Below are 12,293 nucleotides of genomic sequence, written 5' to 3'. Positions count from 1 at the left end.
CAAGTACGAATAACGAAGCTGAGTATGAAGCATTCTTGGCCGGGTTGAGGATTGCGCGAAAGATGGGAGTAAAGAACTTGGAAGCCCATGTGGATTCCATGTTAGTAGCCAATCAGATAAACGGGACGTACACGGCCGTGAACGACACAATGGCCCTGTACCTCGCTCAAGCAAAAGCCCTCATGCGCGATTTTAACGATTGTAAAGTCATACACGTCAAGCGTAGCGAAAACAAATCTGCGGATGCGTTAAGCAAGCTTGCGTCATTGGCTTTCACCCACTTGGGAAAGGACATCCGCATTGAACTCCTTGGAGCACCATCAGTCCCGCACAAGGAAGTCTGTGTCATCCAAACCGGCACAGAAACGTGGATGACACCAATAATAAATTACCTTGCGGCGGGTATACTACCAGAGTCGAAAACACAGGCAAGAAAACTACGTTTTAAAGCACTGAACTATCAACTCATCGATGACATCCTTTACAGACGTAACTTTCTTGGCCCACTCCTCAGATGCGTTGACGACCAAGATGCCAACTACCTCCTAAGGGAAGTACACGAGGGCATCTGTGGGATACACGCAGGTCCACGCGCAGTTGTAGCTAAGCTAAACAACGCGGGATACTTTTGGCCGGGGATGCATACGGATGCGCTGGCGTACATCAGAAAGTGCAGGTCTTGCCAACTTTACGCGCCCAATACGCATCGCCCGAAAAATGAACTTGTTCCAGTCACCTCTTCATGGCCATTTCAGAAGTGGGCCATCGACGTGACAGGCCCATTTCCCACAGCAGCAGGGAACGTCCAGTATCTAGTGGTCGCCATCGACTACTTCACCAAGTGGATAGAAGCAAAACCCTTAGCCCAAACGACCGCAAAACATATCAAAAAATTCATTTGGGAATTTATTATTTGTCGTTTCGGGCTTCCACATAATTTGGTGAGCGATAACGGCACCAACTTTGCTGACAAGAAGCTACAACAGTGGCTTAAAGAACTTCAAATCACCCACACCTTTACCTCAGTGGCGCACCTGCAGGGTAATGGTGAGGTGGAAAGAGCAAATAGGAGCATCGTCGACGACATAAAGAGAAGACTATTGGAACACAGATCCGGCTGGGTGGACGAAGTTCCACACGTCCTTTGGGCACGCAGAACGATGAAAAAGGCAAGTACGGGAGAAACCCCGTTCAGCCTCACTTATGGCACTGAAGCCATGGTCCCGGTCGAAATTGGTCTACCCTCACCAAGGGTCTTGATTCAACCAGAGGACAATGATGCGGAAAGACGGTTAGACCTTATGCTAACCGAGGAACGCAGAGACTTAGCCGCAGCGCGTGAAGAGAACTACAAGCGACAGATGCAAAAGTACTACAACACGCGGGTAAAACTCTGCAACTTCAATGTCGGAGACTACATACAGCGTAACAACGAGGCTTCGAACCAAGAACGCCCAAGAAAGCTGGCCCCCGTCTGGGAAGGGCCATACATTATCAAAGAAGTTTTGGGAGAGGGCGCATACCGGCTCGAAAGGCTCGATGGCACCCCCATCCCAAGAACATGGAATGGAGCTCAATTACGCAAATGTTACATGTAGATCAATTCCAAACTTATAAAGAAACGGCCTGGGGCCACTTCTAATGGAAATGATTCTCCTTTATCACATTGTGTTGATCGCTTTACATTTATACTTATAAACTTTTCAGACGGTATGCCGGTATTCACCGCATAAATATGGAAAGACGTTGCGTGTGGACGGCGGCAAAACCCGCATAAACACAAAAAACGGAAAACCTTCACGCAGGTCAGTTATAGGTAAAGATTAGTCATCCCACTAAATGAAAGTGTCGGTCCTACCCGCATAATCATGATAGAGGAAGCTGAACACTAACCTATTGACAACCGCGCGTTGAACGGTTAACTTATTCAAAATACTGGGAAAATTGCTAAAATAAACTAAAATATGCATGCGCAAGTCATGTAACGTTTATAACGCAAGTCCCAAAGATTCAACAGTAAGCGGGACCATACACCTTACCTTGGCAACCAAGTAACTATAAGACAGGTGCGAGTACAGTGTTAAGGCAAAACCCTTCACGTACTTAGCACCTGCAGGGAATTGAAGCCAAGAATACCTCGGCAACCAAGTAACTATAAGACGGGTGCGGGTACAGTGTCAAGGCAAAACCCTTCACATACTTAGCACCCGCAGGGAATTGAAGCCAGGAATACCTTGGAAGTAAAGTAACTATAAGACGAGTGCGGGTACAGTGTCAAGGCAAAACCCTTCACATACCTAGCACTCCGCAGGGAAATGAAACCAAGAAGGATCTTCTGGGCCATGCTTGCGGAAACGGGAATAACATCCCCGCATAGCGGGAACGTCGAGAACTAGATTGTTTGAAGCTCCATGATGGAATTGGTTGTTTTAACATAATTGATCACTATGTTCAAAACTACCAAAACCTCATGGAGAATCTACACAAGTGGAACTCAACGCTCCTGACTTGCGAGGAGGTTACAGACCTACCCGCATCATACCCAAAGATCAAGCAGAAAAGTCGGGAATTTCTGCACGTGACATTAGGACTTCCGCGGGAAGAATCCCCATGGAAAACCTTAAAACTAAACCCTTTTCAAAACCCCTTGCTTAAGTCCAAAAGTTCACCTCACTTATTAACAATTCATGAGAAGAACATTGGACTGGGGGGACTTGAAGAGGTAGGTCCCAGCAGAGCCCAGTTGGACCCGCAAGACTCACCTCAAAGAGGGACGTCTGCGCAAAGACCAAACTCGCAAGACTCACCTCGAAGAGACGTCTGCGCAGAAACCAACTGGATCCGCAGGACCCACCATGCTCAGAGACGTGACGTCCTTACGCGCAGTACGCAAGCTGTTCCCGCAGGAAAAGCCTCCCAATGGTCGACGTACTCCGCCTGTTCCCGCAGCTACGGATACTAGCCATCAGGGAAGGCTACCCGCGCAGCAAGGCTACACGCACAAGGCACTAAACTCTTAAATAATTCAGTAATGTCACCTGAAGAAGGAGTGAGCAAGCCGGGAACACTCCCGCACAAAGCCGGGAATACTCCCGCCCAAATGAGCCAGTCCGTACGATACTGGAGGATCTTTTGTACTGTACCTGACGATGTGTGGACAAAAGATCTGACCAAAGCTGCGACAGCTCACTGTGACAAAGGAATAGTACACAGCTGGCCTGGTCACTATCAGCCGCTGCCTACTCACCAACCCCTGTCACTATCAGCCGCTACCTACTCACCAACCTGTCGGAGCACGTGCATAGCCTGCAGTTGGTGGAAAAGGAATAGTACACAGCCGGCCTGGTCACTATCAGCCGCTGCCTACCCACCAACCACCAGCATGGCATGTGCGTAGCCCATAGTTGGCAGAACGGGAACACTATTCAGCCGGCTGTACCTGCTTGGAAACCTACCTTCGGCTATAAATACTCCAACACCTTGGAATGGTATCATCTTATCTCATATCTTATATCTTGATATATTACCTGATATCTGCTCTAGTCATTCTCTTAATATACACTTATATTCAAGAGCAATCTAGTCTGATTCTCACGCCGGAGGGTGGTCACAAGGAGGTACCCCCCTTCTCAGTGACGAGCTCACGGTGTCTGTTTTGCAGGTCATCAGAAGAACCATCTTTGCCGGACCTAACCCCTCGTGGGAAACATCTATTTAACCCCCAGGTTATCCGTAATCTGCCCCGAGTCAATTAGCGTTTCTTCAAGTATAAACAAACTCTATTAGCAAAAGTGTCCCGCCAGTAATGTGTGAAATCATTTTCGTCAGAGCCCAAAAGAAAAAAAAGATCGTCTTTGGATGAAGAAGAACAACAAACCCTTCCGACTCACACTCTAATTCCATTAATAATAATAATTGATCCACGATATTTCACGAAAACCCAACCCAGAAAATACTATTATTCATTCCTCGATTTTAGACACTTCAATCATTCATAATCTTTTACGTTTCTCCACACACTTTCAATTCAATTCATTCGCCTCCTTCAATTCAATCTCCAATCCAAAATTCACACCTTTTCTTCTGGGTTTCTCATCTCGTCAACGCCCACGCTTTTCCTCTCACTAACCCTAATTTTGCCTTTAATTTTATCAATTTCTGATTTAGGGTTTTTTAATTTTCATTAATTAATGTGAAATTAATATGTGGGTTTGAACGATTATGGATAAATAAGTTCTGGGTTGGTGGAAATCGAAGAATTTGATAACGAATTAGGGCTAATTTTGCCTTTGTGTTTAATTCCACCAATTTCAGGGTTTTTTATTGTCATCAATTAATGTGAAATTAATATGTGGGTTTGAACGATTATGATGAAATAAGTTTTGGGTAGGTGGAAATTGACGAATTTGCTAACGAATTAGGGCTAATTTTGCCTTCATGTTTAATTTCACCAATTTTCGATTTAGAATTTTTTTTTGCAATTAATGTGAAATTAATATATGGGTTTGAACGTTTATGATGAAATAAGTTCTGGGAGGTGAAAATTGAAGAATTTGCTAACGAAATCAGGGCAAATTTTAATTTTACCAATTTCTGATTTAGGGGTTTTTTTTCATCAATTAATATGTGGGTTGAACGATTATGGATGAAATAAGTTCTGGGTAGATGAATATTGAAGAATTTGCTAACGAATTAGGGCTAATTATGCCTTCATGCTTAATTTCACCAATTTCTGATTTTGGGCTTTTATTATTGTCATCAATTAATGTGAAATTAATAAATGGGTTTTAATGATTATGATGGAATAAGTTCTGGGTAGGTGGAAATTGAAGAACTTGCTAACGAATTACGGGTGATTTTGCAGGGATTACCGGATGCCTGAAAATGAGGTTGATGAAATTGATTACATAGCAGATGAGATAGATGTTTTGGATTTTGTGATGGATGATGTGGAGGGAGGTGGTGTGTATGAAGTTGTTGATGATTATGATATGGTTAGTTAATTTAATTGCCGTTGCTTTTACTTTCAATGTTGTTTGTATTTAGATGCTTTTATTTTTATGTATTGTATGTTAATTATTATTGTTTTTATGTTATGAAGGTGACGGATACATCTTCGGCTCAAGCGAGGAGAGGTAAAGATATTCAAGGGATTCCGTGGGATCGGTTGAAGATAACGAGAGAAAGTTACAGACGCACGCGATTGGAACAATATAGAAACTATGAAAACATTCCGTTATCAGGTGAAGCTGTTGACAAGGTACAGCTTTAACGATTCTGGTTATGCTATGCATGTTTGTGTAATATATATGTGTGTGTTTATGTGTATATGTGGTTTTCTGTATGCAGAAGTGTAAGCAAAAGCAGAAGGGTGCCAACTACTATGAGTTTTTTCACAATACAAGATTGGTGAAGCCTACAATTCTTCACTTTCAGGTAATTGGTGTTTGGTTCATTGGAAATATGTAAAGGTGACATTTTTATTTCATATATTAATCAGTTAAGGATTGTTATGTTATTATCTTATATAATGTGTATACATTATAATACAAAAAAGTTAAGATGAAGTTATTCTAATGGGTTGAAAGTCGTCCAAAGTGTTTATTAATGCATAAAACTTTCTACACCATTTTTCAAAAATTAGCTTATTACAACTTTTGTTCATTGTTGTTGAAACGATGAAATATTTTATATTCATATTTAACTAACTTGTTATATATACAAGTATTAGAAGACTAAAATGTGTTTCGGGTCGAGTTGACAAACTAGTCGAATGTCGCCTATCTTGTTTTATTTACGCCTAAAACCATTAAAATCCTTCAATCCGATGCTTTAGATTATTATTGAAATAATTCAAATTTTCAGTTAAGGAACCTGGTGTGGGCCACCTCAAAACATGATGTATACCTCATGTCTAACTACTCAATGATGCTCTGGTCATCATTATCGTACAATCTGACCGAGGTCCTCAACTTTTCTGGTCATGTAGCACCCACCGAGGTAATTTTATTATATTCACAACATTCACAACGTTTTGGTGATTTCTGTTTTAATATTTATTTAATTACATGGTTTGTGGTCATCTAGAAACATGCTGGGAGTTTGTTAGAAGGTTTTACACAAACACAGATTAGTACTTTAGCTGTTAAGGATGATTTTTTAGTTGCTGGAGGGTTTCAAGGAGAGCTTGCTTGTAAGGTATTTTGGAAGTATAATGGTTTAATTTTCTTATGCCAAGTTTTATTGGTTTGTAAGATGCATTTGGAGTCTAATATTCTTTTTTTTTTTTATTAAATGATGCAGCGGTTGGATAAACAGGGAGTAAGTTTCTGTACAAGAACAACTTATGAGGAAAATGCCATAACAAATGCGGTTGAGATATATGACAGCTTGAGGTAATGTCACAAAACTTTTTGCCTAAAATGTTATTGTTTCATTATAAACGGTTGGTGTTTCAGATATGGTCACGAACTTAAAAGTTATAAAACTTGTATTACTTTAAGAATAATGTAGGTTTATGTATGAAATGATTTAGGAGAAAATACACTATTGCTGGCTTTCGATTAACTTTGCATCGTTCCATTGAATATTTGCTTGTTTTTGAATAGATTCATTAATTATCACATTTTTAATTGGTCGTGTGGAATAAAAATAACATTTTTAGCTATTTTTCTTTGAAAAAGAAAAATACTTCTGGTGGATCCATTTGGGTTATTTGACAGGTTCCTTTTTAGCTTTTTTGTTGGTTTACCACTTAAAACATAACACCAGTTGACCTATATATAGTCAAAATGGCCATCTTAAGAACAGCTTGTGAATCGTGATTGGTGTTGACATACTGATAACTTGAGTTATTTTGCAGTGGTGAAATGCATTTCATGGCATCAAACAATGATGGTGGTGTGAGAGAATATGCTATGGAGAGATTTCAACTTGTGAATCATTTCCGTTTCCCTTGGCCAATCAATGTGAGTTTCTTGCATATACGTTCCAAAATGAGTTGACCCTGAACACTTAGTCCAAAAGTTCTAAACTTTTTTAAAGTATGTTGAGACAAAAATTTCTGTTACAAATTTGACACCAGTATCCCTTTTTTCTACTCTCAAGACAATGGGGTCGGTCGGGTTGTCAAAAAGTTTTTTTATTTTTTTGAAAGAAAGGAAGTCATAAAACATAGGTTGGTCACGAGTGATGTGATTTATATTTCCACTATAATCGATTCCTTTTGTGGTTTTTAGCATTCATCAATGAGCCCTAATCGCAAGCTTATAACCGTTGTTGGAGATCATCTTGATGGACTTATTGTGGATTCTTCAAATGGAAAAGTAAGATATTGTACGTGTTATGTTTTTCTATTATTAGTTTTCGTTGTCTTTAATAAAATTATATCTTGTTTGCAGACTGTTGCATCTGTTCAAGGTCACCTGGACTACTCGTTTGCATCCGCATGGCATCCAGACGGAAGACTGTTTGCTACCGGGAATCAAGACAAAAACATGCAGGGTATGGTATTTAAGAAACCTCTCAACCCCGGTTTCAGTTCTCAAGGTCAACATGGGGGCAGTTCGGTCAGTTCGTTTCTCATCAGACGGTCAGTTTTTGGTGGTGGCGGAGCCTGCTGACTTTGTTCACATTTACGACACAAAACTAAACTGTGAAAAAAGACAAGAAATCGATTTTTTTGGGGAAATATCGGGTGCGTCACTTAGTCCCGATGATGAGACGCTATATATCGGAGTGTGGGACCGTACTTATGCTAGTTTGTTACAATATAACAAACGACATAAGTACGGTTACCTTGATTCTTTTGTGTAGGTCTAGGTTTAGTAGTTAGTTACTACCTAAAAATAATAAGATTTCTGATATGAGTTTTGGTTTGGTGTTTGTTATGGATGCTGATTTAGTTTTGGTTATATATTGGAGTATATGATGATGAATTGAAACCATGGATGTCATGTAAGACTTTTGTTGAGAGGTGTATAGGGGTTGTGTTTTCTTTGCAAATTGCAAGTAGAGGTGAAAAAAAAACTGAACCCGGAACTGGACCCGAAATAAATACCCGGGACCGGTTTTTCTAATACCCGGGTTTTAATACCCGAACCCGACCCTACCCGTAGGGTACGGATAGGGTATGCATTTTGGCACTAAAACCCGAACCCTAACCGGACCCGATTTGTACCCGGTAATACCCGAAGACCCGATTTGTACCCGGTAATACCCGAACCCAGAACCGAGGTTTTCCAATACCCGAAACCGGGTATTTCAAATACCCGATGTATACCCGAAAAATACCTTAAAAATACGCGAATAATACCCCTAAAAGTGTAAAACTTTTAAAAAATCCAATCTATATAAAAAAATACCCGAAAAAACCCGAAAATAGAGTTTTTTCAATACCCGATAATAGGGTATTCAAATACCCGGTTTTAGAATACCCGGTTCTATACCCGACCCAAACCCGATGCATAGGGTATGATTTTTAGAGACAATACCCGACCCGAACCCTACCCGATTATTACCAATACCCGGTCATACTCGTACCCGCTCATACCCGAACCCGGTTCTATACCCGAACCCGGGTATTTAGAAAACCCAATTTGTGCACCTCTAATTGCAAGTATGCAAAAATCATTGTCCTTTCTTATTAGAATATGTATAAAAACCGTAAACGGGTTTGTGGGTTAATCTGTTTAGTTAGTTGGATTGACGGGTTGATGTGTTTAAACTGAGCAAAGTTGTACCTAAATAAAGATATATTGGTTTTTATTAGTCCCAACTATATCTTTTTGGTCGTTGTCTTTTTCAACTAACGAATTAGCTGTTGACGGTTTTAACTTTTAACGTATTTGTTTCCAACGGTCTGCGACTAACGAAGTTCTAACATCGTTAGTTGCAAATTATCAGAAAAACGTTTTTGGTCGGAAAGTCACATTTTTTCCAGAAAACACCGCCTGAGCACCGCCACTATCGCCAATTGACTCACCACCAACCACCACCACTTGAGCACCACCAACCATTTCCGACGATGGTTATAGAGTTCCAGCGACCTCAATAATTGAAGTTTTTACTAGAAAAATGTTTTTAAAGGTCCGATACAAAATTACAAAGATGTTTGGGATAAAAATGTTGAGTTTTCCGGAAAAAAAAATTGTGTTTTCCGGTCGAAACCGTTTTTCTGGCGACCTTCAACTAACGGCGTTAGGATTCCGTTAGTCGCGGACCGTCATCGACCAAAAAACGATAGTTGAGATTAATAAAAACCACAATATACCTAAATTTTACACATTTGTCAAACTTGTGTAAATCAACTTGTCCACAATCCACATTCATGTACTTTCCCAAAAAAAATGTCAAAGTTATGTTTAAAACTTTATTTTAAGCAAATTATCTTGACAATTCATATCATTGTATTTATTTTATGTAATCACATGATAAGCCCGAATATTGACAACCATATCATTAAGCAATACGAGAGTTGACTTCAAAACATTTTGACAAAGTCAAAGTTTCAAGAAATGTCAAAAGAACCATCCCAACAAGAAGCCAGTATCCATCTTATCTATGAGCTATCCATTTATATAAATATGCACATATCATATGTTGTCTTACATACACAAACCAACAACATCACAATGGACAAAAACCTGTTTGAAGCATCCTTAACAGGAAACATACAAGCCCTCAATGCATTGCTCGAGCAAGACGAACTCATTCTCGATAGAGTTTCACCAACTCAATTAAGTGAAACTCCATTGCACATTGCGAGGCCACGTCGATTTCACAAAGATTCTTCTGCTAAAAAAACCGACACTTGCAATGTCCCTCAACTCGTTAAGGCAAACACCGCTTCACATAGCGTCGGCTGGGGGCCACGTGGAGATCGTGCGTGAGCTTTTACGGGTTACATATGATGAAGGGTGTCGTTTTCGTGACCAAGATGGAAGAACGCCACCCTATTTGGCTGTAAAGAATGAAGAGTTGGAGATTATAAAACTTTTGATTCAAACAAAAGCTGATATTAGTAGAGAATTACAAGAAAACGGGGAAACCGTTTTGCATACGTGCATCGCTTATAATCGTTTTGAAGCGTTTAAATTGTTGTGTCAATTGTGGAATGAAGATGAGCTCGCGACGCTCACCGATCGTAATGGGAATACCCTCTTGCACCTTGCTGCTGTTAACAAGCAGGTTCAGGTACTAGTTTAGCTATATAGTTGTAATCTCAATAAAAGTATTGTTTTTTATTCTCTTTTAAAACCAGTCACAAAATTGTCTGCTAAAAACAGTGGCAAATCAGCGGTCACGCTCAGGGGTGGCAAATGTGACCCATAAGTTGAATGAGCTGTATTAAAATGTATATATTGGGTCAGAATGGGGGTCAAACTAAAAGAAAATAATTGAAACGTGTTGACATTTCTCGAGTTTTTTTTTTCTTTTTTATGGAACAAGAAAAACGGAGAAAACTTTTTAGTATTTTTACTTTTTTGGTTTTTGATTTATATTTCGAGTTATGATTTTTTATTATTTTTTTGAATTTTTTAATGAGGGGTTTCCAAAATGGGTCAAAATGGGTTGAGATTTCAAAAACACCTCATTAAAAATTCCAAAACAATAATTAAAAAAATCATAACTCGAAATATAAATCAAAAACCAAAAAAGTAAAAATACTAAAAAGTTTCCTTCATTTTTCTTGTTCCATAAAAAAATAAAAATAAAAACTCGAGAAATGTCAACCCGTTTTGACCCGTTTCAATCATTTTTACTTTTTTGTTTGACCTATTCTGACCCGTTATATATATTTTAATACAACCCGTTGAGCCCAATGGGTCACATTTGCCACCCTTAGCACGCTCAAGTAGCAAAATACAAACAAAAACAGTCACTAAATTCGGTTGCAAAACAGTCTCAACATTTTACCCGGTGACTATCCAGTTTTGTAGACTTGCCTAACAAATTTGGGTTATAATGTTTGTGTAGACTGTGAAGTATCTGCTTCAGAAACCAAGCATCAGAATGAATGTAAACGTTGTTAACGGATACGGATTCACAGCATTAGATGTTCTTGATCATTGTCCACGGGATATCAAAGCCTTAGAAATCCGAACTCTCCTTATGGAAGCTAATTTCTCAAGAGCTAAATCGTTTCAAACATCAATCAAACTTATGTCGTCACAAAATGTTACAAGTCATGATAACAAACCCAAAGGATTAATGTCAAGAATATGGAGCTGGTATAATTTAAATAACAACGGAAACTGGTTGGAAAAACAACGCGCGATTCTAATACTCGCAACAATAATAGTGGCCACAACATCATTCTACTCGGGGATACATGACACGTTCAACGATTTTGTGGCTGTGTATACGATAATAATGGTTATATCTCTTATGATTCTTGTGGTGTTGTTAAGTGGGATTCCTTTAAGGAACAAGTTTTGTTTGTGGGCGCTCAACCTAGCAACTCTTTGCATCATATTTTTCGTGACGGTTTCGTACTTACACGAAATAGCTAACATGTCTCCTGATTCGTGGGTGAATCCGACAACTTTGTACAAGTGTTTTGTATGGCTTCTTATGTGTTTGTTGTTTGGGTTCATTCACACTATTTTCTTCATAATATGGGTTATGAGGAAACTAATGAAGGCTAGAACAAGGGCAAGAAATAATGACCAAATTAATGGTGTTTGAGAATAAGATTTTCATTTCATTATTGTATTGTATCATATGACTTGGTTTTTTATGTGAAATCTTTGTGTTCAACCTCTTTTATTTTCAGTTTAGTTTTAAAATATGGAAAATTGAATTTTAATAATCCAAACGATCTAGATTGGCCAAAATTAATCTCAACTAATAATCTGACTATTGGCAGTCGCAAATTTCAATTTGCTACTAATAACAATCACATGCTTACATACCGTTAACTCAGTTTATTTTCAAAAGTGATCATAGGCGGACTAACAAAGACAATTACTAACAGATTAGGGATTTAGGTCACTGTTTCCATAGGAATTAAGTCAGTGTTTAATATAATATAACAACCTTTCTTAAAGTTTTAGCTTTAAACATATACAAATTATTAACATCTAAAGTCTAAACTACTCAATTCAACTTAATATACTTTTATAATGGTTTTACTATTAGTCTATTTTAATTTTTTTCATATCAAATAAAAATCCAAAAATATTTTCAAAACTATTAAGATTCATCAAAGCCTACTAAAGGAATAATTAGCTTCACTATCATATAAATAGAACTATAGAAGAAGTAATTAATTTAAATTGTATTAGAAAGTC

At 38.7% G+C, this 12,293-nt stretch overlaps 2 pseudogenes across 1 annotated transcript; both read left to right on the top strand.

The window, feature by feature from the left end:
* The first annotated feature begins 4,707 nt into the window (after positions 1-4,707).
* LOC143534231 (putative WD repeat-containing protein C2A9.03) lies at positions 4,708-7,933 on the top strand (annotated as a pseudogene). Its single transcript, XR_013135512.1, has 9 exons — positions 4,708-4,994; positions 5,102-5,260; positions 5,350-5,436; positions 5,866-6,000; positions 6,088-6,198; positions 6,304-6,395; positions 6,863-6,968; positions 7,239-7,325; positions 7,401-7,933. The product of XR_013135512.1 is annotated as a putative WD repeat-containing protein C2A9.03 (transcript).
* A 1,648-nt stretch (positions 7,934-9,581) lies between these two features.
* LOC143534258 (uncharacterized) lies at positions 9,582-11,688 on the top strand (annotated as a pseudogene).
* Positions 11,689-12,293: the final 605 nt, after the last annotated feature.

This window comes from Bidens hawaiensis, unplaced genomic scaffold (assembly GCF_021521415.1).
Source record: "Bidens hawaiensis isolate Kalapana, Puna unplaced genomic scaffold, B.hawaiensis_p1.1 tig00010124_1, whole genome shotgun sequence".
Taxonomy (NCBI): Eukaryota; Viridiplantae; Streptophyta; class Magnoliopsida; order Asterales; family Asteraceae; genus Bidens; species Bidens hawaiensis.
Note: the sequence above shows the minus strand (reverse complement) of the source record. Positions and strands in the feature narration are given on the sequence as shown.